This window comes from Mastomys coucha, unplaced genomic scaffold, assembly GCF_008632895.1.
Source record: "Mastomys coucha isolate ucsf_1 unplaced genomic scaffold, UCSF_Mcou_1 pScaffold21, whole genome shotgun sequence".
NCBI lineage: Eukaryota > Metazoa > Chordata > Mammalia > Rodentia > Muridae > Mastomys > Mastomys coucha.
Genome location: NW_022196904.1, coordinates 141,501,080 through 141,506,183, shown reverse-complemented (window position 1 = coordinate 141,506,183; position 5,104 = coordinate 141,501,080).

Here is a 5,104-nt window from a genome sequence, read left to right as displayed (position 1 = left end):
CCCATGATTACTCTGGGTCATGAGAGAGGTGGGCTAGGGGGAATCTATTCCTGAAGTGTTTCCCTCCAGCCTTTGTGGCTTCTGCCTTCAGCACTGTGTGGCTGGAGCCAGCCTGTCTGCAGCTCAGACTGGTGTTTTAATCCTTCTTGGAACCCATTGAACCGGCTTCACCTGCCTTTCAAGGTATTTAAAGGTTCTTTGACCAAATGCTTTTTGATCCTCCATTGATGGGAAGCGAGCAGAGGCTCTTTCGCCAGCTGCCCCATTCCCCTATGTGATTAGTCTCTAAGAGCTTTTTTTGATATTGCAGAAACTGGTCTGTGGTTTGTTCAAAGCCCTTGCTCTTGCCACTGCCTCCCCCAAAGAACCAAGCTGATCAGCCCAGCCTCCAGTGGCCATCCTCAGTGATGGCCTAGTTAACAGGGTCCTCCCAGTATCTAACTCCCACCTGGACTGCTTTGGGACCTCATTCCCAGACTAGTTGACAGAGAATCAAGTCTTGCTCTTTTCAGGGAGCTTCCTCATGTCTAGATAGGAACGAGTGAGAGACCACAGGGCTCATGAAGTCTCTGGATCCCATTTCAGGACCTTAGTGAGATATCTGGATGCCAAGAAGGAGGAAATGGAGGCTTTCGGTCCCAGATTCAGGGTTTTGTGTGTGAGGAGACAGAAACTAGAACATACCATCCAGTCATGTCCCCTGACCCTTTCAAGGCAGCATTTAGTGTACCCCAGGTTGGCCTCCAACAGGCTATATAGTCAAGGATGAGCATGGACTTCTAATCTTTCTGCCTCTATCATGCCAGGCCTGATGGAACAAGCACTTAAAAGCCAGTTTATGTAATGCTGGTGATGGAACCCAGGACTTTATATATGCTAGGCAAACACTTAACTGCATTCATTCCCACCCTTATCCCAAGATCTCCGTGCTCCAGTAATGGGTAGCTTCCAGTCTCCAAAGTTCCTCTGGGCTGGGCTCAGATCCAAAATTGGAGGGTCCCCAGTTGAGAAAAACTAGGTTCCTTTGCTCCTAATAGTGAAGAGCTTATAATCGCCTAGCTTGGGGCCCTGGACGGCCACCTCTCAACCACAACTCAGAGTGGGGTGAAGGTGGGGTCCTCGTCTCCAACTTGGACCAACCCGGTGCTAGAGTTCCGGGTAGTGTCCTGACATAGTGTCCTGACAGGCAGGAATCCAAGAGGACATGCGTGAAGGGGGCCGTGGAGGAGCCCTGGTAAGCTGACAAATATTCAGACTAGAGAGGACTTGACACAGGACCGCATCCTCCCCAGAGGAGGAGACCCCAACACAGAGTCAGTAAGCATCCCATGCTGTAAAGTGCTTAACCTCAGCTCAAGGCCCACCTCAGCTCTCACTGAAGTTGAAGACCTGCAGTGGGTGTGAGGGTCCTTCAGATCACATGATTATCCATGAGGGGACACCTGCTGTCCTGTAACTGCCCTCCCTAGCTTTGGGCTTAGGATGAGTTCGAGCACCCAGATAGTGTAAATCACTAGGCCTCTCCTTCACTAAGACCTCCAGAGAGGCTGCTGGGCACATTGGCGTGCCAGACCCAGCGCTAGAACCCAGTCCCGGCAACTGTGATAATCATAATAACAGCAGCCAGCATTTATTGAGCTCTGAGGGCTTGCCTGGCCCGAGTGCCAAATGCATAACACACATTATCCCACTTAATAGTCACAGCAACCAGCGTAGAAACCTTCCCGTGGAAGGTGAGGAGGCTGAGCCCCCGAGGTCGTGCTTCCCCCTCCCTCGCGCTGCTCCGCTGCTCTACAAGGTCGCAGCCAGAAGGAGGGGATAAGAGAGTCAGTCACCTGAGTGGGCTGTGCTGCTGGTGAAGCTTTGGAGGCGAAATTGGGCAGGTACCAGGGGCAGCTGCTCAGCCACCTGTGGTCCTGCCCACAGATGTGAGGGAGGAGCAGAGGCTCCTAGCGGTGTGGGAAGAGGGAAAAGAAAGGGTTCTATCCCCTACTCGGCTGCTCTAATTTCTCCCAGGTCCCTATCTTCCTGCTCCCATCCCCCCAGCTGTGGGTGGCCCCCAAGGCTGTCTTCAGCCTTCATCTTCCTTGCTTTTCTCCTTGTGATCTCATTCACTCCCACAGCCTCGGCTTCTGCTTCAGCCCTGCTTCCAGCCCTGTCTCTGGAGCCCTGACCTCCCTCCTGAGCCTGGCATCTGCATTCTTAATGAAGCATCTCCACCCAGGTGGAGTGAACTCATTCCCTTCCCCAGGGAAGCAGCCCCCATTAGATCACAAGGCCGCCCACCCCAGAAGGCCTCATTAACTCTCCCAAGCCCCAGATCTGTTTCCCAGATCTTCTTGGAACTCTTTCCCTCATCCAGTCAGCCTCTTAGCTCTGCAGTGCTTCTCACATCCTGTCTCTGACTCTGCAGCCACCTCTCCAAGTCACATTCACAGCCTCTCACCCCATACCTCAGGCATGGCTCCTGACCTGTCTTTCTCCAGTGTGACTTTCTGACCAAGATTGGGCCTCTTGCTTCCCAATTCCTGGGGGTCTTGAATAGCTCCCTACTACCAGTAACAGGAGTTATGAACACTTTTGCCCTAAGCGGCATCTTCTCCTGTATAGCTTCCATATCTTGACCCCTTACTGGCTCAGTGCCCCATGTTTAGCTACAAACTCTTTCTGAGTTTCCACCAATAAGTTCCCATCCTTTACGGTCCACTGGACAATCCATTTCTTCTGGGGAGCTGTCCCTGACTGCTTTAGGAGCGCTTCTTTTGAAGCTCAAATGTGCGTCCTCTACAGAATCCACTAACAGGATTCAGCAGCATCTTTCTTTTCTGCTTTTTTTCTTCATCCCTTCCTTTCTTTCTTCATTTTTGTTTTGTTGTTGTTTGTTTTGTTTGTTTGTTTCTTCGAGACATGGTTTCTTTATGTAGTTCTGGCTCTCTTGGAACTCAATCTATAGACCAGGTTGGAACTCACAGAGAATCTCAAGTCTCTGCCTTCCAAGAGCTGGGATTAAAGGCAGGCAGTACCACTGCTTAGCTTATTTAGCATCTTTCTAATCCTAGAGTGCACTGAAGATCCTTCTTTTATTTAATTTCCTACTTTATTTCTTGAAAAAGGGTCTCGCTGTGCAGCTCAGGCTGACCTCGGGTTCCCCCTCTCCCTGTCCCTCTTCCTCCTCCCACTCTCCCTCCCTCTCCTCTTCGCCCTCTCCCTCCTCCTTCTCCCCCTCTCCCTCCCCTCCCTTCCCCTTGTCCCTCCAACCTCCTCTTTCTTCCCCTCTCCCTCCCCTCCCTTCCCCTTGTCCCTCCAACCTCCCCCTCCCCATCTCCCTCTCCCGGTCTCTCTCCCTGTCCCTCAGCCCTCCCCCTCCCTCTCCCCCTCTAGGCACTGTGATTACAGCCAGGCACCACCATGCCTGGCAGTGGGAACACTTTAAATGCAAGAATTACTTATTACTATCCATCTTCATCTTCTTTCCTTCACGTTTTTATCGATCCATCCAACAAACATGGGTTGAGCTACTTTATGCTAAGCATTGGATACAAAGAAGTCCAACTCTAGGCTGCCTCTAGGTGCCAGGTATGCAATGGAATTGGATCAGTGACAGGGGGATGTTTGAGTACACTCAGTTTGATAGCCCTGCCTGATGTATGCCTTCCTATTCACTAGCCACCGGAAATGGCAGACTTTAGGTGATGCAGCTGACATGAAACCAAGTCTTGCCATCCAGGATGAACAGTGCAGCTTGCATAATTGCAGGTATGAGTCAAGTCCTCTTGGATGAGAGAAAACAATACAACGACCTTAGCTCTGGGGAAATCCAGAAGCTTCAAAAATGCCCACAGTGTTGCATCAAGCACAAGTCTCATAAATCTTTGCTGAAGTACATGGATTTGAGGAGGAAAGAAAATATAAATGAGACTAGAGAGAAAGCTATGGGGGGTAGGGCATATTTATAACATCTGTACAAAGTGGCCCTGCCACTTGTTACAGAGAGATAAATGAGCTTGTAGACATATACTACTCTGAACTCTCAAGAAGAGCGCTGCCAGGTAGTGGTGGTGCACGCCTTTAATCCCAGCACTTGGGAGGCAGAGGCAGGCAGATTTCTGAGTTCGAGGCCAGCCTGGTCTACAGAGTGAGTTCCAGGATAGCCAGAGCTATACAGAGAAACCCTTTCTTGAAAAAGCAAAAAACAAAACCAAACAAACAACAACAACAAAACAAAAAACAAAAAAAAGAAGAGTGCTAAATAAATGTACTGGTGATGTCCTCATCAAACCAGGTAAGTCCTTCTGTCTATGAAACTTCAGCTTCCCCCAGCCCTGAGAAAATCAGCCAGGTCCCGTGGTAGTTCACTTCTCTCACTGGACTCTGATTTCTCTCTCTGCCTACAGTGTAAGGACATGGGAAGGTGTGTTCCTGAGGATCTCTGGCCCTGCTGGTGACATTGTCACAGCGACAGTGTCTGCCAGGACACACCCTCTCTGTTCTGTCCTCCTCCCTCCACCCTGGGCTGAGCGGAACTTTTGTTTTGCTATGACCAGATGATACTGAGCAGAAACAACTGTGAGAAGAAAGATTTATTTTGGCTCCTGGTTTTAGGGGCTTTCAGTCCATCAGAGCCAGGAAGTCTTGGTGGAGCAACCCTGTCTGCAGCAGTGGAGTGTGAGAAGCTGTTCACATGGCCTTGGATAAGAGCAGAAAGCAGCTGGAACTAGGAACCAGGCTCAGTGACCTACTTCTTCCATCTAGGTCCCACAATCTAAAGACTTTAGAGTCTTCAAAATTAAACCATCGGCTAGGGAACAAGCAGTTTAAAATGAGCCTGTGGAGCGTTTCTCAGATTCAAATTTTAAGAAGTGATAAGTTCCCCCCACATAGTTTCCCTCAGTTCACAACCTCCCATTGCCATTGTGCTCAGCCCTCCCGTCCTGACCTCATGTCTTCTCCACATTCTACTGCCCTGATCTCCTTCCCTTATCCATTGCCCTTCTTCCTACATTCACCCCTTGCTCTCCTCCCCTGCCCTCATCCCCTTCTCCATCCCTTGCCCTCATCCCCTGCCCTCCTCCCCTGCCCTCATCTCCTACCCTCATCCCCTGCC